This window comes from Mustela nivalis (genome assembly GCF_964662115.1).
Source record: "Mustela nivalis genome assembly, chromosome: 14".
Taxonomy (NCBI): Eukaryota; Metazoa; Chordata; class Mammalia; order Carnivora; family Mustelidae; genus Mustela; species Mustela nivalis.
In genome coordinates, this window is record NC_139033.1 from 92,785,054 (window position 1) to 92,808,831 (window position 23,778).

Consider the following 23,778-nt stretch of genomic DNA (forward strand, 5'->3'; position numbering starts at 1 on the left):
ATCAGCCACAATGCAGCAGAGCAACTCTCCTCCAAGGACCTGGTATCCTGTGCCTATCAGGTAGCCTGAGGCATGGAGTACCTTGCCTCCAAGAAGTGCATATACCAAGACCTGGCCACCAGGGAACTGCTGGTGACAAAGGACAACATGATGAAGATCTCAGACTTCAGCCTTGCCAGAGATATCACCACATCAGTTACTATAAAAAGACAACCAACAGTGGACTGCCTGTGAAGTGGATGGTCCCTAAGGCCATGTTTGACCAGAGCTACATCCACCAGAGTGACTTCTGGTCTTTTGGGGTGATCCTGTGCAAAATCTTCAATCTGGAAGCCTCCCATATCCTGGAGTGCCTGTGGAGGTGGTTTTCAAGCTGCTGAAGGAGTCATTTGATGGATAAGCCAATAAGTGCACCAGAGAGGTATACACAATAATGAGGGGTGGCTGGCATGTGGTTCCTTCAAGCTGCTGGTAGAAGACCTGGATCATACTGTGGCCTTGACCTCCAACCAGGAGTACCCGGACCTGTCCTTGGCCCTGGAACAATACTGTCTATGCTTTCCCAACACCCAAAGCTCCACCTGCTGCTCAGAGAAGAATTCCACCTTTTCTCATGTGCCGTTGCCCAGGGAGGCCTATCTGCCCTGACACCCAGCCCAGCTTGCCAATGGTGGACTCAAATGACTAGTATCCCTATTACTCCTGTCCAGATTCCATCATACGCTGTAACCCTTACCCCCCACCCTCCCTGCAAGACTCACTGCCTTCTCCTTTGTCCCTTTCCTACTGGCAGGAGCCAGCTGCCTACCTGAGGCCTTCACCCCTTGAAGTTCACCTCTCTTCCCCTTCGTCTTCCTCCTCCTTACAACCTGCCCATGAAAGAAAGGCACAGAGAGACAGGTACTTGCTCGTGGCTACTTCCTTCCCGCCCATATGTTGGACCAAGACACCTCCCTGGCATCTGGTACTGCCTGGATGTCGAGGGAGTGGGAGATGAGGCATGCCAGTGAAAGCTGTTGGAGCTTTCCTGTTTTGGTTTTGTCTGCTTAGCATAACATGTAACACTGAGTTTTGGTGGCAGGGACCTAGTCCTTGGGGAGGTCAACTGCTGTGGGCCTTGGCTAAGAACAACCCCTGCTCCAGAGATATGGTGCCAAGGGCTTATTAATTTTGATACTAATTTGCTTTGCTGACCAAATACCTGGTCTCAAAAGATGGGAAGGCAAAGACTGGAAGCAGTGTTGTGACCATGGGGTCCAGCCCCAAGCTATGAAGAAAACACAAAGTGTATAAATCTGAGTAAGTATATATTTACACACCTTTTTAAATAGGTTGTTATCAAAGATTTAATCAATGGGTAATATGCTCCTCGTGGCTGGGAAGCATCAGTTGCCATATATTAAAAACAACGAAAAGAGGTGTCTGGGTGGCTTCCTCCATAAGTGTCCCTTCTTTTCAAGTCATGATCCCAGAGTCCTGGGATGGAGCCCCACATCAGGCTCTGCTCAGTGGGAAACCTGTTTCTCCTTTTCCCTCTGCCCTGCTTATAGTTCCTCTTCCTGTCTCTCTGTCTGTCAAATAAATAAAATATTAAAAAAATAAAAGAAAGTAACAAAATGTTTTTAAAATGTCTTTTTTTTTAATTTTCTAGGGGTGTCTGGATGACTCAGTTGTTTAAGCAGATGTTTGCCTTTGGCTGGGGTCATAATTCCAGTGTACAGGGATCTAGCCCTGCATGGGACTACTTGCACCCCAAGGAGCTTGCTTCTTCCTCTCCCTTTGCACATGATCCCCCATGCTTGTGTGCTTCTTCTTCTCTATCTCTCTCTCTCTCTTGCTGTCAATAAACAAAATAAAATCTTTTACTAAATAAATAAATAAATAAATAAATAAATTTCTAAACCTACTTTCACTTTAGGTCCCTTAACAAAAATTACTACTGCTTTAGTTAAAAAAAAAAAAGATAATTTAGAAAGATGCTTCCAGAGTTAAAAAGCTGTTTTGTTTCTTTGTCAGGATTAAATATAGAAGTGCTTTAAAAAGTAAAAGAAAAAGTATGCTATATTAACACGAATCACACTATAACTTTGGTGGTTATATCAAGATAATGAAAAGTGATTTTAAAGCAAATTTCATTATCAGACATAAAGATCAAGTCAAAATTACAGAAGAGTAAAAGGATGAATTCATCAGGGAGTATAATAATTCTTGACTTTTAATATTTAATAACAGATTTGGGGATATATAGGGAAAAACTAAGAACAAAAATCATAACTTCTACCTTAGAAGAGAAATGGAAAAAAATTTCAACACCCTTATTTAAGATTATATAGACAAATGGTCATCAAATTGGTAAGATATGTAAGACTTGAACAAAATTATCATCTAACTAGATATGCTTGATATTACAGAACACTCCCAACAACCGCATACTAAATATATCTTAAGCCATGATTTTCTTTGCAAAGGTCAACATTGATAATGTTCTAGTCATACATCCGTGTACCAGGAAAGAAGTAGCATATTTCTTGAAAGACACAGCTATCAAAGCTCCATTGAGAAACCGTAAAGATGGAGAAGGGATTTGCAAATTATATATATGATAATGGACATCTACTCTGATTATTAAAAAATGAATAAAAATAAAAAACCTTACTAATAACCAGAGTATCCAATTTTACATGTGAAGGAAATAATGGAAGAGACATGTCACCAAAAGGATATGGATGGCTTATAAGCACATGACAAATTTCTCAACATTTAGACATTAAAGAAATACAAACTAAAATCATAAGGAGACATGCTTACATATCTATTAGAATGGCTAAAATTATAAAGGCTAATTGTACTTCGTCTGACCTAGATTGAGAAGCAACAAAAAATCTAAACTGTTGTTGGCATATATCATGATACCACCACTTTGGAAAATAGTTTGAAAAATTTTTTAAATGCAAAATATGTTGCAGTTACACAAATAGCCATTTTACTTCTAGGCATTTAACCAAGAGAAACAAACCCTATGTTCATACAAGGACTTGTATATGAATTTCATAGCAGCTTTATTTTTAAGAATTGAAAACAGTGGAAATGTTCATCAATGTCCATCAATAGAGCAAAGACAAATCATGATCTATTCATTAAAGAGATTACTGTTCAACATCAAAATGAACTATTTACAATTGGAGATTCTCAAAGTAATGATGCTGAGAAAAGAAAAGCCAGGCAATGAATAGTATATACTGTGTGATTCCATGACTATAAAAAATCTAGAAAATACAAATTTATATATAGTCACAGTCATCAAATATATTGGTGTGATTTTAGTGCCTTCTTCTGTGCTCCCATAGCTTCCTACACTTGGATCTCTGAGCATTTGTTACACTATGTGAAAATATGAACTCTTTTTCTTTATTCCGTCTTAGTAGAATAAGAATCCTTGAAATTTTATGGACATTTGAACTCTCAGTTATTAGCACAAATTCTATCACACAGTAAGTTTCCAAATATAAAAGCCAGAGTTTTACAATGACTTCTAAGCTTTTACATGATCTAGCCACTCATTTAACCTCTGTGACCTCTTTCCCTGCTACTCTTCAGTCACTCACAGTGGCCTCCTTGCTATTCCTCAGATATGCCAGGCATGATCCAACCTTATGGCCTTCAAGATAGCCAATTCCTTTGTCTGGAGTGACCTTATTGCTGACAGTTCTGGGCAAATTCATCACCTTTCCATACCTTTGTTCAATTGTCAGCTTCATTGTAACAACCCTGATCTTCCTATTAAAAATTTTAACTCCACATCCCCTGCCTAGCAACCTTGATTTTTCTCACCCTGATCGAATTTTTCTTTTTCCCCATTTTACTCATCATTTTTGAATACACTATGCAATTTTTATTCAGGTTTATAGCTTTTAATTGTCTCACCCATTAAAATAAACGTTCTACAAAGCCAAGTATTTCATTTACCAGTGTAGTCTGAAGTAATATCTGCCATATAATAGGTTCAGTAGACAACTGGTAAATTTCAAAATAAATTAATGTTGAGAGTATACTGAATTTCATAAGTCATTTCAATATTTTTTCCAAAAAATAAACTATGTAAAACATACCTTAAATTTACTTTCAAAATATTTTATAGCATATAATGGACAATATACATAAGCCTTAAAGAAACAATCATAGAAATAACCATTTCATACCTACTTAAAAACTGCATAATACCACACTCCTAGATCCTCTCTGAACGCTCTAAAATAACGCTTCAAAGGATATACATTTTTAAAAATAACAGATTTTTTGGCAAATAATTTAATAAAATAAAAGTTTCATTCATCTATGTAGATCATAATAAATGTTTTTAATAAGCATGAAATTATAACTCTGAAGTGTGCTAAAATGAAACCACCTGCGAAGGGTGAGAGAACAAAAATAAACATCATTTTTCCAAATAAGAGGAATTTATTACCTTTGAATCCAAGCATGTGGATTTGTTCAAACTGGCAATAAAGGAATATGGACACACAAACCATAGAAAGTCATATTTTAAATTTCTAAAAGACTTCGAAGTGAAAACTATACATAATGCTACATAATGACAAGATGACAGGTTGTGATAAATAGCATTTTAAAAGCTCTACTCATAATGGACCGGAAGGTGTCATTTCCCTATAATTTTATATATATCATTAATTTACTATATCTGGATACAACATATTACCAAGCAGATGTTCATCAAAGACTAAATCATTTTTAATGGAACATAATAATTTGAACCTACATGTATTAATCATTTTTTTGATCTAACATTTATAGTCTTGCTAAATATTTTATCAGTTGTCGACAAAATTAAAAAAAAATAGGATGATAAGTCGTGTTTGGAAAAGTAGATTTTTTTTCAAATTTGCATTTAAATGAAAATATTTGATGATATTTTTAAAACTTTAAATGTAATTTTATATATATCTGACCTATCAGATGATATAAAATTTTTGTAGAAAATATGACATATTTTTTGATCTTGGTTGAAGGTATTAATAAAGAGCAACTGTTTGTATTATTTGTATTGTGATATCTTCGTTAATAAACATGAATAACTGGTATAAAATATGTTTTTTAAAAAATTTTATTTATTTACTTGACAGAGATCACAGGAAGGAAGAAAGGCAGCCAGAGAGAGAGGAATGGAAGCAGGCTCCCTGCTGAGAAGAGAGCCCACTGTGGGACTCAATCCCAGGAACCTGGAATCATGACCTGAGCCGAAGGCAGATATTTTAACCCACTGAGCCACCCAGGCGCCCTAAAATATGTTTATATATATATATATATATATATATAGAATTATAGTTCTTGCCAAAATATGGAACTAGCTGGAACTGAATGCCTCCTTCAAAGTCAGCTCTGGAGAAATTATGCAAGTGTAATATGGAACTATTTCAGATATTAACCAAAAACAAAGAAATGATGATAAATTCCTTAAAAGACACAAAGTTGCTCTTGACTGGTATGTTTCAAGCTCTATTCCTGGTTTGAAGACAGGTTTTAACAGGCCTGTCACTGTAGAAATCAGCTGGATGTTTAGAGGCTATCAGAACTGTACAAAAACTTTGAAGGGGTAAAAACTTGAAAATTCTTTAGAGAGATTAGCTCCCTAAGGCATTATTCCTCCACACATTTTCCTCCAAACAATTAAGACTGATGGATGAGGGGCACCTGAGTGGCTCTTTCATCACGTGGGTGGTGGGTTAAGCCTCTGCCTTCATCTCAAGTCATGGTCTCTGGGTCCTGGGATCCAGCCCCACATCGGGCTCTGCTCAAAAGGAAGCCTGCTTCCCTCCCTGCTTGCCTGCCTCTCTGCTTACTTGTGCTCTCTCTCTCTTTCTCTTTCTCTCTCTCTGTGTCCAAGAAATAAATAAAATCTTAAAAAAAAGGTTGATGGATGATAAATTATGAAAACTGCTCCCTCCAAATGATGCTTCTTCATAAGGATTTAAGAATTTAAAATTGTAAGAATTTAAAATTGAAACTTGATTGTAGGATTTATCTTACATCAAGTGAAGGCAGTTATTATTAGTTCTGAAGTATTTGTGATTCTGAATTCTTGGCCTCATTATTAAATTTATTTTTAAATTCTCCCATGGAGTGGTGATTGGCCTTCAGTCTTTCATTGATATACATCATTGGGTCAAATGAGATGTGTGTGCCCAGAACTATATATAATCTTCTTTGTATTTCACTGGAGATGGCATTTCTGAGTTTTGTTCAATTGAATTTGGACAGATGTTTTAATAGTCACTTCTAGAGTTGGCCCTGGAGAATATCTTCCTTTTTTTTCTCTTCCCGATTCTCTGAAAAACCCTGACTAATTCACATTATCACAGTGATATCACAATTCAAGTTTTTCCAAACACTATAGCTGCAAAATAGAAGGAAGCTACTCAGAATGTAATACTATTGTGAATGATTGAGAAAGAAAACATTATTATAATTAAGCTACCAGGTTTCAATGTATTTTATTGTTGCTTAGAAAATCCTAGCATACCCAGACTTTACAGAGATTTGATGATCCTAAGAGGAGCTGAAATCATGGACCAAAATAACTATGCACATAAAAAGTACAATTACTTACCTAAAAAAGATGATGTGGTTAACTTTATATGGCAATCCAAGTGTTATTGGAACAGGAATTAAAAAAATAGCTTAGGGGCGCCTAGGTGGCACAGTGGATTAAGCCACTGCCTTCAGCTCAGGTCATGATCTCAGGGTCCTGGGATCAAGTCTTGTATCAGGCTCTCTGCTCAGCAGGGAGTAAGCTTCCCTCTCTCTCTCTTTCTCTCTCTCTCTCTGCCTGTCCTTCGTCTACTTGTGATCTCTCTCTGTCAAATAAATAAAGAAAGAAAATCTTAAAAAAAAAAAAAAGAATGACTGTACTTTAAAAAAATAGCTTAAAAGGGGCGCCTGGGTGGCTCAGTGGGTTAAGCCGCTGCCTTCGGTTCAGGTTATGATCTCAGGGTCCTGGGATCAAGCCCCACATCTGGCTTTCTGCTAAGCAGGTAGCCTACTTCCCTTCCTCTCTCTCTGTCCGCCTCTCTGCCTATTTGTGATCTCTCACGGTCAAATAAATAAATAAAATATTTTTAAAAATAGCTTAAAAGTATATGATAAAATAATGATATACATATACAAAGAAAAGATACTATACTGTGAATATAAATTAAGTGAAAATTGTTGAAATAAAGAATACAATAAATGGAGACTAAGATGAATATAGCTGTAAAATGAATAAATGATTGGGAAAAGCGAACAAACAAACAAATTAATGACTTTTGCAGAAGAGAAAAAAAATAAAGAAAATATTTAAATAAGTACTGAGATAAATTTTGGAGAATTAAAGAAAGATAAAAATTACCAGACTTAAAATGATGCCAAACACGAGAAATCAGAAACAAAACAAAACAAAAACCACACACACACAAAACCACTCATATACTTTATGGTGAGTTTTAAGAATATCAAAAACAGAGAAGAGCATAAATGATGCCCAAGAGAAGAACAAATCACCTAAAATGTACAAGAATAATACTGACAGCAGAATTCTCAATAGTAATAGCATATAAAGGAGACAGCTGGGGGTTTGTATAGATGGATAAGATATTTGAAACTAGATATTATACATCAAGCCAAATTATTGATTAAATTTGAGAGCACAGTAAAAATACAATGAAGCATGTTAGGTCTTAGAACATTTATCACACAGAGATACACATTTTAGAAAACTTCCTTGGAGGACAGCTCAATTTAGATAGAGAAAACAGAATTATGTACTCAAAGGCACATTTTGAAGGAAGGATTGAATATAGTCTGCACTGCAAATATTCCTTAATCGTATGTCCTGAATTTCCTAAATTTGTTCAAATATTTATCTTTAAATAAACCCTAGGAGACTTTTTCTTGGATTCCTGAAAATCAGTCCATTTGGATACAAATCTTCTTGTCACTGATGGAAATTTTGATAGCCCTCAACAGTGGAATGCCTAATGTATTGTTACAGCAACTGTAATTTGCCAATACATGGGTGATGTGTGTGTGTTGTGTGTGTTTATTTTTATTTTTGATGGTTTTACTCTCTATGAGATTTTTAAGTAGACATAATTTTAATAAACTATGATTTGTTGAAATTTATCTGAGGTTATATATAATAAAATGAAAGTTGTGTGAACTAAAGAAGTGCGTCTCCATTTTTTTGTTTTAAGAGTAGACTGGTCTTTAAAAATTGTCCAAAGAAGTACATTATATTCATTATTAAATTTGATAATATACAATAAAGTATTTATGGGCATATGGAACCATATCAAATTCTACTATTAATTCATATTAATAATTACCATAAGAGGAAAAAGGGATATTTTTCAAAATGAAAATTAGCGTATTTTTCAGAATATGATATAGTGTTATTCACTGAACAGAGGGAACAAATGTCAAAGTTTAACACAGTTTACAGAATGTTTTAACATAAATTGAAATTTAAATCTGACCAAATTTCACAGTTTTAAGTAAAATGGTAGCACTTTATATCCTTGAAAAGTGGTAAGTGACCCAAAACATTGCTTAGAAAAACAAATTTAACACTACACTAGTCTGAGATGGTTAAGTTATGGTACAACTTGCCATTGTGTATCATCAAATGGTATATTTTTTTCTTTTGGTCTTGTCATTATATTTAGTTTTAGCCATTCTGGTAAGTGGGTAGTGATATCTCAGTGTCATTTTAATTGCATTTCCTTGATGTCTAATTATGTCAAAATATATTATTTTGATGTTTAATGTTCTGAGATTTCTCAGTTCAAGACCATGAAGCCACTTAGGAAAAATACAGTTGCAGATGCACTCATAGACCAACTCTTATTTAGAAATAAGAAGAAACATTAGTACCCATTCCAACAAAAAATAGACTTGTTATGTAGTAGGGATTTTATAAATTACCTGACAAAACTTATATAGTAAGATGAAATGGGACAGGCGGCTTCTTGCAGCTATATACAACATCATTTTAATTTCAATTTTCAATATAATTTTTCCAAGGTACACACAGAATATATATTTAATGTAAATTGTGAACATTTTAAACTCTGTATATGGAAATTAATCAATTTTAAGTTTATAACAATCAAAATTAACAGAAGTTTATTTTAAATTGGTTAGCTTTCTCTGCATTGCAAGACAGAATAATCAAGAATTGGTAAGAAAAAAATAATCTCTGTAAAATTACCGGGGGTGCATTATAAAGTGTTCAGTAACCGATCAAACTCACAATTTGGATTGAATGGCAAGTGATTTTTAAAATCTGGAACTCATTGTCAATTTTTTTTCTTCATTGTGTCTTAATAAATTACTGTGTTCATTTGCATGGAAGTGAAGAAAAATGCATGACATTTCATCTCAACACTAACACTTTTAACTGGCAACTCTGAATGTACTTTACAGCAGTGTCACAAAGTAAAGATCAATGATGTTTCATGAAATATTTGTTATAATTCTCAAGGAGATAGGGAGTTTGTGCAAAAATGCAAATCACTTTGCGACTAAACACATTGTTTATTTCAGCTAATTTTAAGAAAATATGCTAAGACTCTCTCAAAAAAGGAAGCAATGATTTAGGTTTTCCTTCAAACTCCTTATCTAATCCTGAACCAACAGCACATAGTTCAAAGAGCAACTAATTTGAGCAGCTCCAATTTACACGTTTCCTAACAATGCTTAATTTAGTGGAATTTCTGTCCAATTATGTTAATTTGATGTAGTGAAAGACAAACATTCAAAAAGATCATCCTTAATTTATATAGATTGCCAAACTCTGCATTTTCTGAATGACGCCCAGGAACGTATTTTCAAAAACAAACAAACAATGGCAGAACCACTATTAGGTCATCTCTAGGCAGAAAGTGACTCAGAGCCTACATTACTCTCTTCCTGAAAGTATACTGTAGGCACTGAAACTACTACCCTGAGTCTGTGCTATCAAATTCCTTAAGTTAGAAAGTTTTAAAACACGTCTGTGTGGGAGTATTTCATTTACAGATAGAGATTTGGTTGTTTATACATTTTCATACTTGATTTTTAGGGTGTAAAAACTATGTTTTAAAATTCATGGTGGTTTTGAATACTGTTGGATAATTGTGCTAAAATGGTATATCCATTCCTTCTAGGAAACAGAAATTATAGAAAGGTAGTGCTTTTCAGATCTGACATCTTTGAGTCATTGCAGTTTCAGTATAAATGCAATAGGAAAAGTGACATTCATGTTTATGATATTTTCTATAAATAAATTATAATGTACTGGAGGCCTGATATAAAGTGGGATGCCTAAACTTCAGTAAGATCTTGTTTTCAATTCAAAATAAATTTTATTTTTTATTTTTTTTATAATGTCCTCAATTTCAGATAAGCACCCCCTTAAGGTCCACTCCATTTTTTTTAAGATTTTATTTATTTTAATTGACAGATAGAGATCACAAGTAGGCAGAGAGGCAGGCAGAGAGAGAGGGAAGAGGAAGCAGGCTCCCTGCTAGGCAGAGAGCCCAATGCGGGGCTCGATCCCAGGACCCTGGGATCATGACCTGAGCCAAAGGCAGAGGCTTTAACCCACTGAGCCACCCAGGCGCCCCCAAAATAAATTTTAAATTGAATTATGCACCTCTAAGTTCAGAGACAATAAACATCAACCAACACAATTAATAAGTTCTATTTCTTGATTTTTCGGGAACATTGATAGTCTCATCTCCTGGAAGAACAACAGCTAAAATTTTTGGTCATGGATTCTTGCTAAAATATCACTTTCCCAAAGAAAATTAATGTTATGAATTTTCATTGATTGTTATTGATCATGAAGAATATAACAACCACGATAAAAAGAGTAGGAAAAACATGATATCTCATCTGTAAGGGCATGTGGAAAGTAGGAAATGCTAATAAAAATAACTACCATTATTTCCTAAGTTAACATAATATAACAGAACACAAATATTTCATAACAATATTTTCTAGGCTCATTCTGATAACTCTTTTCTACATTCAAATTTAAAGGTTGAGGCATGTGATATATATTACACAAAAAACATCCCAAGCAATTTGTTAAAAAACAAAAAACTCTTAATAAAGGACAAATCCAAAGGATTTTTTTTCTAATTTAATTAACAAATTATGAATCGACTTACCTATTTCATCACAGTGTATCAGGCACCAATAATATTTTTTAATTGTCATACCTGATGCAATAGTTACCATCTTTCAGACATACTGATCACGAGCAAGCAAATAAACAAGAGCACTGTAGCTTAAGATCTACCTGCATAAATATAGGACTACTTCAGACAATCTCTTCACCACAACATAGCAATGAATAGAAATCATACATGCTCTGTAATGGACATACAGATGAGATAGAAGGGGATGGGTGTTAATATATGCAGAATCTTTATTAATTACATTGTAAAACATAATATGGAAAAACAGAATACAATTTTAGAAATACCCAGGTCACCATCATTGTTTTATTTTTATATGTGTAGATAAGGAGTTTAATAAACAATCCATGACTATTCAACTTCTTATATTTTGAAAATTTTAGCAAAAGTAACAAACCTAGCAACTAGAAAATTGTATCTATCTGCAAAATACAGCTTTGCCAGCATCGTAGAGGAAAAGCAAAACAAAATAAGTAAGAAAAGTTTAACATTTCACAAGAGTTTTACTTTTATATTTTATTTATTATTTTTTATTTTTCATTTATTATTTACTTCTATTTTCTACTTTATTTTAATGAAAATGTCATGACCATAACATAAGAGCAGAATTAAACCAACATGAGAAATTATTTTTTCATAAGTTATAATAAACTAGCTTGGTGATTAATTCAAAAATTATATTACAAACTTCAGTGTTCTTGCAGTAAGTATCACTGCATAAACAAATGAGTCAGGAGTCATAAACTAATGATGATTCTAAATGTTATTTAGAGAGACATTCTGTTCTTAATATATTTCAAATATTCTACACAAGGCAAAGTGGATCCAAGTAATCTGTAGGCAAAATAAGATTTTAGAGAAGTATATATTTCCAACAGTATTTATAAAATATTACCATTATGTAAGGCATCATCCTGGACTTTGTGGAAAACACACAAAGGAGTAAGAAGTGGCCCTTCAAGAAACATATCCAATATCAAGGTTTAACATGAAGAAGCATGTCTTCTCTAAGTAAAAAATCATTGTGCCAACTGACTTTACTGAAACTTTATATTTATTGCTCTCGTTTTAGGTTATAGTGTTCTTCTGCATGCAGGCTGCTATAACGGACATGATATAGACTGAATAGCTTATAAAGAACAGGAATTTATTTCTCACAGTTCTAGAACTGAAAAGTTCAAGATTAAGGAATGGGCAGATCCAGGGAGAGCCCACTTCCTCATAGATGGCTATCTTCTCACTGTAAATGTACATGATGAATGAATCAAGAGAACTCTCTGGGGTCTCCTTTAAAAGGACTGTAATCCCCCTTATGACCTAATAACCTCCCAAAGGCCCCTATGTTTTAATACTATCACTTCCAGAGTTAGATTTCATAATATGATTTTGGGAGACATAAACATTCACACCATAGTATATATAAACAAAAAAAGACACAAAAACAACAAACAACAAAAATTATTTTAACTACCTATTATTTTCAACTACATAAAATTTTAATTTGTTTCTATATAATATTAAATAACTCATTTGAGTGATTCACTTATATCCAATGCATCTGAGTGCAATTAAATTTGCTTACCCAACATATCCAGCAGCACATTTCTTCAGACTATCCCATTTCCCACTTTACAGGATTTACCACAATTAGAAGACAGGGGATAGAGGATAGATAGATAGATGTATACATAAACACACTTGTACATACACATATGCATATTTTTTCCTGTTAATGACACTCATGCAAATAAAATTTAAGCTCAAGGAAACCTGTCTTGTGTGTTACTTAATATCCAGTTTTTAGTCAACATCCAAAAACAAATAATCCAATAAAAACATGGATAGAAGACATGGACAAGTGTTTCCCCAAAGAACACATTCAAATGTTCAGTAGATACATGAAAAGATGTCCATCATCATGTATCATCAGGAAATTGCAAAGCAAAACTAGAAAGAGATACCACCTCACACCTGTCAGAATGGCTACAATCAACACTACAAGAAACAAAAGGTGTTGGAGAGGATGTGAAAAAGTAACACTTGTGGGGGCTGCCTGGGTGGCTCAGTGGGTTAAGCCTCTGCCTTCAGCTCAGGTCATGATCTCAGGGTCCTGGGATCAAGTCCCACATTGGGCTCTCTGCCAGGCATGGAGCCTGCTCCCTCCTCTCTCTCTCTACTTGTGATCTCTCTCTGTCAAATGAATAAAATCTTAAAAAAAAAGAAAAAGTAACAATTGTGAACTGTTAGTGGTGATGCAAACTGATACAGCCATATTTGAAAACAGTATGGAATTTCCATAAAATTTAAAAATAGAAGTCCTTTGTGATCCAACAATCCTGTTGGTGTATATTTACCAATGAATATAAGAAAACTTATTCAAAGGGATGCTGGCACCCCTATGTTTATAGTAGCATTATTTGTAAAGCTAAGATATGGAAAGAGCCCAAGTATCCATCAATTGATGAATAAATAAAGAATAAGTGGTATGTATATACAATGGAATATTATTCTGCCATTAAAAAAGACTGAAATCTTGCCATTTGCAATAACATGGCTGGAACTAGACAGTATAATGCTAAAAGTGAAATAAGTCAGTCAGAGAAAGACAAATACCTTTACTCATATATGGAATAAAAGAAACAAAACAAACAAGCAAAGGGGGAAATAATAAGACATAGAATGAGAAAGAAAGCAAGAAACAGACATTTCATTACGGAGAATAAACTGATGATTACTTGAGAGGATCTGAAAGGAGTGATGGATTAAATAAGTGATGGGGGTTAATTAGAGCACTTGTCATGATGAGCACCGAGTGCTAGATGTTATATTGTACACATGAAACTAATACAACCATATATGTTAACTAACTGGATTTCAAATTAAAACTTTTTTAAAATCCCAGTTTTTAGCTCACATTCTGGCTTACAAAAGGGATTTAGTCAGGAATTTGGAGATTAGTTAATGAACAAATAAGGGGTGAACAGGCAGTTGTTAGATAAAATTACTATCCTTTCTGGCATGATCTTATACCTTTTATCTAGAATTACATTTAGCACTTTAGACTCTTCCTATTTTATTTTGAGTCATTAAACAAAAATTTTGTCAAAGGACCTTAGACTCCATCCAATTTGAGCAACAGTGTGAGAGAGGAAATGGTGTCCAGGAAGGAAAAAAAAAAAAAAGATGAAACTACTTTTGTTTACTAGTGAATGCATAGTTCTTCCACAGAAGAAGCTCTAAATGGTCATGGCTCCAGCTTTATATGTGTTCAGTCATATGTTCAGAAGTAGGTAACACTATCAAAAAATATAAAGCATCTGAGATTATTTTCCCTTATTTGAATGCTGGTGTATGAGTCTGCCGTGGTTTCTTGGGTGTTGATAGAAGACGCAGACTCATGGTTCAGAAATAATATAGTTTATTATTCACAGCAATAGAGGTAGCCAGAATATTAACAGTATTTGTGTGTGTGTGTGTGTGTGTGTGTGTGTGTGTGTGTTTGTGTGTGTGCGTGTGTGTGTGTAGGGGTGGGAGCTATATATCAGTTCTGAGCATCAGTTCCCACAAGAAGAATCAAAACAGAGGCAGATAATATTTGCAAACACAACAGGTTAAGTTAAAAAAAAAAGATACTATTTCTGTCTTCCAAGTCTATTCAATACAACCATCTTCAAAGGATGGTCTAGAACAAATAATAAATGCAGAAATGTAAGCAACCAATTGAAAAGTGTCTCCCAAGAAACACACTTTGAGAGTCTTCATTTGACAAAAATACTATAGGATATTACATGGATCAGGTGCATTGAATACTGGAAGGTTAAAATTACAAGGGACCAAATATTTTTAAGCAGTCCTGGCATCCAGTAGAGTTCAAATAGGTTTTATAAAATTGAGGAAAGAAGCCATCAAAACCTGGGCCCAGGGACGCCTGGGTAGCTCAGTGGGTTAAGCCTCTGCCTTCGGCTCAGGCCATGATCTCAGGGTCCTGGGATCGAGCTCTGCATCAAGCTCTCTGTTCAGTAGGGAGCCTGCTTCCCCCTCTCTCTCTGCCTCTCTGCCTACTTGTGGTCTCTGTCTGTCAAATAAATAAATAAAATCTTAAAACAAAACAAAGCAAAACAAAAAACCTGGGCCCAATTTTCCCAAAAGCATGATTCTGATTCTAGTCTCTATGATGTTATCCCTTGAAGACAATGTCTCTCATTGAGTTGAATTAGTTTACTAAAGAGCATACCCCCATTTGTTGTAGGAGATAAACAATATGCAAGAGGCAAAATGCCACATGGAAGCCACCTGGTCTTCAGTGGAATATAGAATCTGTTCCTTTGGGATGAATTTGTTCCACATTTGAATTCCCACTTAAGGGAAAATAAGAGTGCCTTCTAATAGATTTTAAATAGGAAATGACAACGGAAGCTTATACAAGATTATAAAATGGGAAATTTCATTTAGATAAGCAATAATTTAAAAGTCATCTTCTTAATATTACAGACTCTTCACATAATCATAATTTTATTTTGGTATTATATGGTAATTTCAAATATAGTAAATATAAAGAATTTACCTCTGTAATTATAGCAAGTCTGGTCGTAGTTTAATGGCAACAAAACTTCAAGTTAGAAGTATGGTCTACCAATTATGAATACATTTGGAAATGGTGTGTCATCTTCACTCCACTTGTCTCACTAAAACAGTGAGCCAAAAAAAAGTAGGTCCAAGCTGTTTACTATGGTCAAAATGGGTTGCTTTTGCACTTGGTAAAGAAGCAGTCATATTTTGGAAGAAGAAACTGAGGCTATTAATATTTTCAACTTATTTTCAGAAAAGGAAAGAAAGGATAATCTAAGCTAAAGCCAAAATCTTACACAAGGTGGCAGGAGAATGATCTTTTCCCAGATAAAGGGTTTTTCAACTTAACCATGTTAGGAGGAAGAAGAGATGAGACATTGTGGACTTGACTAGCGTTTGTACACTGTTCAAAAAGTTTTCAAAATAATGTGTATTATTTTTCTTCTTTTAGTTGAGACAAAAAACAAACAAACAAACAAAAAACCACTAATGAGCTTCCTTTTAAAAGGAGGTAAACAAGAAACTAACAAAGATTGAGTGTTAAATATTGTTCCCCTCCTTTTTTTTTTAAATTATGTTAGTTACCATACAATACATCATTAGTTTTTGAAGTAGTGTTCCATGATTCATTGTTTGTGTAAAACACCCAGTGCCCCATGCAATATGTGCCCTCCTTAATACCCATCACCAGGCTCACCCATCCCCACATCCTTCTCATCTTTAAAACCCTCATTTTGTTTCTTGGATTCCATAGTTTTTCATGTTTCATTTCCCCCTCCAATCCCGCCACTTCATTTTTCCTTTCCTTCTCCTAATGTCCTCCATGCTATTCCTTAGGTTCCACAAATAAGTGAAACCATATGATGATTGACTTTCTCTGCTTGACTTATTTCACTTAACATAATCTCCTCCAGTCCCATCCATGTTGATGCAAAAGTTGGGTATTCATCCTTTCTGATGGCTGAGTGATATTCCATTGTATCCATAGATCACATCTTCTTTATCCGTTTGTCTGTTGAAGGGGATCTTGGCTCTTTCAACAGAATGGCTATTGTGGACATTGCTGCTATGAACACTGGGGTGCATATGGCCCTTCTTTCCAGTAAAATAGAGCTAGCCTATGACCCAGCGATTGCACTACTGAGTATTGACCTCAAAGATACAGATGTAGTGAAAAGAATTAGGTATTGTTAAAGCACAAATGCAGGGGATAGAAGTTATGGTACAGAAGAGGGAAGGGCAACCATATGGCAGAGTAGAATAAAGTAGCTCAGGAAGAAATTAGTCATATCCAGATATTGTAAGGTATGTGGGGTTGGCAGGGAGAGCATGAGAAATCATGAGAGAAGAGAGAGAAAATGGACCAGGCAGGAGGGTTTATAACATTTTAACATCTAAGGTAAGCATATGCAAAGCAGAATAGGGAAAGAAATAAAAGTTTTTATAAGACTCAATACATAAGGAATAACGTGGAGGACACTGGGAGATGGAAAGAAGTGTGCTGGGGGAAATCGGAGGGAGAGACAAACCATAAGAGACTGTGGACTCTGAGAAACAAACTGAGGGTTTTGAAGAGGACGGTGGCAGGTGGTTGGGTGAGCCCAGTAGTGAGTATTAAGGAGGGAATTTATTACATGAAGCACTGGGTGTGGTGCATAAACAATGAATTTTGGATCACTGAAAATAAATTAAAAGAAAAAAAAAAGACTGACTACAGACATGGACCTCAGTGTAACACAGATATGGAACTCACTGGAATACCAGCCACTTCCCACTGACACACACAGACTATGATAATAATAAATAATAATGCAATTAAGAAAATTGCCTCCCAAATAATTTTTCCTCTTTTTTATTTTTATGATTATTATTTTTATTTTATTTTTAAAGTTTTTATTTAAATTCCAGTTAGTTAAAATAAGGTTAATATTAGTTTCAGGTGTACAATATAGTGATCAACACTGCCATACAATGGCTTAAATAAAAAAATGAAAAAAAATTTTTTTTAAAGATTTTATTTTTAAAAACCTCTACACCCAAGGTGGATTTCAAACGTACAACCCCAAGATCAAGAGTTACATATTTTACTGACTGATCCAGCCAGGCACCCCAACAAATAAAAATTTTATAAAATTGTTGAGTTTGTGGGAGTCTCATTTGCTCAGTCAGTTAAGTGTCTGCCTTTGGCTCAGATCATGATCTCAAGAGTCCTGGGATCGAGCCCCATATTGCTCATGCTCTCTCTCTCTCTCTCTCTCTCTCTGGCTTTTGCTCTTAAATAAACAAATAAAATATTTTTTTTAAAAAATTGTTGAGTTTATTTAACTAGTTTTAAACTAGTAGACAGAGATGAAGATAAAGTATGATGTCATGGCAGGGAAAAATAGACCTTACACGTTTTAAAAATAAAATGCGCAATGCAAGTTACATCACTTCTTTGATCACCACACTGGGACTTTCCCTACTGAGTTGTTGTAATGTAAGGACCTATTTTATATTTTTATATTTTAGCAAGAGGCTTTCATTGAGGTTAACCCTGAAACTGTCCTTGCTCCCCTTCCCCCAGGGGATTCACTTAAAAACAAGACCTGGAAATCAGCTCCAGGTAACAAAGCCCATATACAAGGGTGGGTCAGGCCAGGTGGAGACATCAATCAGCAGGAGGGGGGGCGGTGTTTGCATATTGTTTCCCTAGATACTAAGGAGTATGCCCCACTCCTCTGCCCTTTGGGAACCGTTTTGGCACCAATCCTAATCAAGGTGTAATAGGCTGGGTCAAATGTCTATACTAGGGTAAATTGAACCTCAATTGGTCACCTAGCCTCACTGTGGAGTTTCCTGTGTGTGTTAAAATCTCATTGGTCACCTGTGCGTGGCCAGGCCTGACTGCATGGCCTTTGCCCTTAAAAGCTAGACTGTGAAACAGTGAAGGGTTGCCTTCTCTCATAAGAGGTGTGGCCCCGAACGTTCCGTTAGATTCTTGATGCTTGGCATGAAATAAGGCTTTGCTTGACCTTCGCTTTACATCAGTCTCGCTCCTTTAATCATAGACCCATTATTGGGGCATAACAGTATTAATCTTATAGTTATAAGTCCACAATGCATCCATCATCCATTCTACCCCTTCACATTCCCCTTTGCACAGACCCATGATCTAGAACAAGCCTTATTTTATAGTGCCTTGTAGGAGATTTTTGCTGCTGCCTAAATTGCCTACTTTCCTCTCACCATTACCACGGAAATTGGGTCCACTGAAACAAAGGGGTAGTGTAAGAAACCAATTCTTGCAAGTATAAGGTCATATAAGAGAATTTACAACACATGCTAGCATTATCCTACTGGACCCAGATCATTTGTATGTTTCTCTGTCTCTGAGAAATGTAGTTATTTACATGACTGAAACCTACAAACTGTTTGATATGACTACTAATATCACCTACATTATTTTAAAGCCTGTTTAGGGCTTCTGAAATACATAGGTTTTGTAAACACTTATTAAGCATCTTGTATATATCAAACACTTTAAAAACCTCTGCTTTAAAAACAAAACAAAAAAACTCTACCTCAATGGAACTTTGAGTCTGAAAAAGATACAGGCAATATACAAGGCAACAGATAAAATAAGTACATATTTGATTATATACTCCGAGGATGTCACATTAAATTGATATGAAAATGATGAGAAGGATCTGGATTTCTTGTCAAAATTTTTTGCCTTAAAAAGAAATTGATATTTAGGGAAAGTTGTTACTGAAAGAGGTCCCGTGTCAACCAAAAATGTTAAACCATGATCTGACTAAATTTTCCAGTTGTGATCATTGCTTTGTTTAGCTGTCTTATATTAAGACTGAATTTAGTAATTCAGTCTCAGATTTCAGTAAGTCTTTTTTTTTAATGATTTTATTTATTTATTAGAGAGAGAGAGGGAGGGGCAGAGGGAGAGGAAGAACCAGACTCCTTGCTGAGCAGGCAGCTGATGCAGGACTGGATCCTAGTACCCTGGCATCATGGCCTAAGCTGAAGGAAGACACTTAACCAACTGAGCCACCCAGGCACTCTAGACTGTAAACTTCTTTTTTTTTTTTTTTTAAGATTTTATTAATTTATTTGAGAGAGAGACAGTGAGAGAGATCATGAGCGAGGAGAAGGTCAGAAGGAGAAGCAGACTCCTCATGGAGCTGGGAGCCCGATGTGGGACTCGATCCTGGGACTCCAGGTTCATGACCTGAGCCGAAGGCAGTCGTCCAACCAACTGAGCCAAGCAGGCGCCCCTAGACTGTAAACTTCTTAAAGGTAAAAAAGTTTTTTCTTCTAGTAGTTCCACAGACATTTCTAACATCCATAAGAAAGCATGTACTGATGTAAAATGCCAGCAAATGAAATTATTTAGAAAAGAAAGAAAGAGAGAAAAGATATATCTGGATAAAGAGAAAAACAGAAAATCTAATAATACATTGAATTATTAGAGCAAATAGTGGAGGAAGAGAAAATAAATATGAAATAGAGATTTCCACTAAAAGAAAAAAATTGAATAAGGCAGGAGATTTAGAAAATTATTATGACAGACTTGAGAAAAAAATAAAATAGGAATTTTTAGAAAATAGCAATGAATGAAAAGGTAAATTGCTCCGACCTCTATAATATTAGCTGTTTGTTGTTTTTGTTGTTGTTGCTAATTTACCTATTTAAGCTAATAAACAAAGAAAGGTTTCATTTAGGGATAAGGTTTATATATATATATATATATATACATATATGTATATATATATATATATTTCCATTTAGGGATAAGGTGTGTGTATATATATATATATATATATATATATATATATATATATATATATTCATTGTTAGAAAATGTGTCACAAAAAGTGTTTAAACTTTAAGATACAGATGCAACATGTAACAAACTACATTGTTTGAACGTCTAATTTGTAAATGCTGTTAGAGGAAACTTGGTGGAAATGTCCTTATGTGGTTGTGTTTCTGGAACTAAGTATATTTATTAATAAGGAATAGTTTAAAATTATGAAATGACCAGGAGTGAACAATTTTCCTAATCCTATCAGCTCTTTGCAGCTCTTTTATTAGCCCCCTTCAGGAATATCAGCTTTATTTATCTAATTAAATTTTATATTAATGGGCTTTTGACTTTTGGCCTTTCTCTTCCTTCTGTTCTTTTTTACCCCCTAAATTACATGTTTCTGTTTAACAGCTACTATCAATTCTTTGATATGAATTCTCAGCATCAATTTACTAACTCCAGAGATGAAGCAGCATCAATGTTTAGAAGCGAAGAATACAAAGCCTTGGGCATCTGGATGGCTCAGTCAGTTAAGCATCTGCCTTCGACTCAGGTGGTGATCCCAGGGTGGTGGGATGGAACCCCAGTTTGAACTTTCTGCTCAGCTGGGAGCCTACTTCTCCCTCTCCCTCTGCCTGCAGCTCCCTTTGCTTGCGTTCTCCCTCTCTTTGTCAACTAAATAAAATAAAGTAAAATAAAATAATGTAAATAATACATTTATTTATTTATTAAAATGCAATTATTACACAATACGTAATGTAGTGCATAATTATAATAATGATTAAATAATTTATTAAATATTTATATTAAATATATCGATTTAATTAAATAACTATTTTTTAGAATTTAAAATATTTCAAATTTAGATTGTTAAATATTAAATCATTAATTTAATAAATAAATATCTAAACATAATTAAATAAAATAATTTATTTATTAAAATGAATAAAATAATGTTGTCATTATCTGAGCCTGTATTTTTAAATAGTCTAAAAGAACCATCTAATACAGTCTAAATACCTTGAGTTCAGATATTTATACTAGTTAACCCAGACACTCAACCCACAGACAGTTTCAAAACATTTGTTTTTATCTACTACTCAAAATACGATTGTAATGTATTTATTTATAACTTTGACATAGCAAGGAAACTTGGAGGAAAAGGAGACATTTGCTTTTAATATTTGAAAATTATTTTGTTGATTTAAAAAAAAATAAAACCCTTAACACATGAGCATTTCTTCTTAAATAACACTGTGAAGTTTCTGAGTCGCATTCTATTAAAAGTGCTGATAAAATGGCCTCAGTTACTCATTTAAATTATCAGCTGAATGGGTAACAAGTGAAGTAGAGAGCTTTTTAATTATTTATGAATGTATTGCTTGTGGATGGAGTGCCACATAGAGTTACCTCTCTTTTTGGCTTTGTTTTGTGAGCAGCAGTGGAATCTATGAATGAGATTAAACATAAGGACATTCACAGAAATTCTTAATGAACTTCTGGGGAAGGGCAATAAGTGCAAGGAAAACCTGCAGCAAGACTAATTACAAATTTCAAGTGGTCATCGCTTAATTATAGAAGCTTTTAAGTTCAAGTAATATATCTTTTTTATGAGCCTATCATGTTGTATTAATGACCACAAACTGCACTCTTGAACACTTATCTTTTCACATATTTCTTATTCTTAGTACTTAAAATTACCCTTATGATTGATAAGTAAATGGATTTTACTGACAATGCATTTATTTACATAAACAAATAATGCTGTTTATATATATAAAAACAATTGAATATGTGTATGTGTTCAATGAAATTTTTTTTCAAATTAACATCTTAATTCTACCACATTGGTTACAAATAGATATAGACTTTATAGATTCATCAAATATTTTATTCTCAAATTTACATCTCCTTTGCGAAGTAAATGAAACTGTATATATTAAATATAATCCTATCACATGTAACAGTTACTAGTGCATCCCAGGACATACATAGGTCAGGTCCTACTCAAGGCATCACGGATAACTGGATTTAACTTTCTATCCTAGGAGTCTTCTGAATATTTCTGTGGCTTTTATACTACAATCAGGAGGAAGAATTCTTTTGCTAAAAGCTTCCAAATCACTATGTGAGTAGATTATTTGTAGACTAGTGATATAACATTATAGTTTAATATGTAAAGCATGATAAAATAAAATGCTATTGCCATATTTAATTTGTTCAGTAAAGCATTCATTTAGTTATCAAGCATTCATTTGCTTTTTTTTAAGATTTTATTTATTTATTTGACAGACAGAGAGCACAAGTAGACAGAGAGGCAGGCAGAGAGAAAGGAAGGGAAGCAGGGTCCCTGCTGAGCAGAGAGCCTGATGTGGGGGCTCTATCCCAGGACTCTGGGATCATGACCTGAGCAGAAGGCAGAGGCTTTAACGCACTGAGCCACCCAAGAGCCCCAAGCATTCATTTTCTTTATACAGAAGAGATAGAACAATATTATATAGTAGAAAATACAGTAAATAATCTAGAAACCTTGATCATTTTGTTTTGGCAATTTTAGAACATAAAATTAGCTAAAGCTCAAGTGCAAGTTATATTTGTATCCTAAGAGGAAAAGTTAATTAAAAGTTTGTTTATTACCATAGTTTAACACTTCAACAAAATGATAACGAGTCAAAAATTAATGAATATATGAAGTATACAATAAAAACAATAATCTTGAGTGAATGTGACTCACTGTAGGTATTGATAGGCTAGAAATCAAAGGGAAAGTATCTATAGGGTTTGTTCAGTTCTATGCTCATCAGATTAATAGGCTTTCTCATATTGCTTCCTTCACCACATTAATTTATATAATAAAGTTTTCAAGAGTTAAAGACAGTGATAGGTTCATGGCTGGAGAGAAGGTACAGAATGTAAGATAGTTCAGCAGTGCTTATTATTTAAGAGAAAGACAGCATGGGAGGTGAGGGGTGGAAGGAAAGGGATAAGAAGAGAGAATCTTAAGCAACCTCCTTGCCCAGCACAGAGCCTATAGGGGCTTCATCTCATCGCCCTGAGATAACAACCTGAGCTGAAATCAAGAGTCAGATGCTTATCTAATTGAGTCACCCAAGTGCACCATTTTTTTTCCTGTATTTTTATTTTCATCTCTTTCCGTAACTGAGT

The 23,778-nt window shown here is 34.4% G+C and overlaps 1 long non-coding RNA gene across 1 annotated transcript in view; it reads right to left on the reverse strand.

The window, feature by feature from the left end:
- Positions 1–1,733: 1,733 nt before the first annotated feature.
- LOC309847918 overlaps positions 1,734–23,778 on the reverse strand; it is a 39,470-nt gene continuing 17,425 nt past the window's right edge. Inside the window, exon 3 of the long non-coding RNA XR_014302719.1 lies at positions 1,734–1,837. This is a non-coding gene — a long non-coding RNA (uncharacterized lncRNA). The remainder of the gene's footprint in view (positions 1,838–23,778) is intronic.